Raw genomic sequence first — 203 nt, forward strand, 5'->3', positions numbered from 1 at the left:
CCCCATCGCTCCCTTTTCCTCTTTAAGCTTCCTTCCCCCTCCTTTTCTTCCTCTCCGCCTCTTCTTTGGGTAGCCTTTCTTCTCCATCTTCTCTTCCCCGTCTTTTCCTACCAGTCCTCTTAACCCCCTTCGGGTGTATATAAATAATAGTTGTGCATATCTTTTGTGTCTTACTGAACTGTCAAAGCAGCGTACTGCTATCG

Source organism: Penaeus monodon, chromosome 23 (assembly GCF_015228065.2).
Source record: "Penaeus monodon isolate SGIC_2016 chromosome 23, NSTDA_Pmon_1, whole genome shotgun sequence".
Classification (NCBI taxonomy): Eukaryota; Metazoa; Arthropoda; class Malacostraca; order Decapoda; family Penaeidae; genus Penaeus; species Penaeus monodon.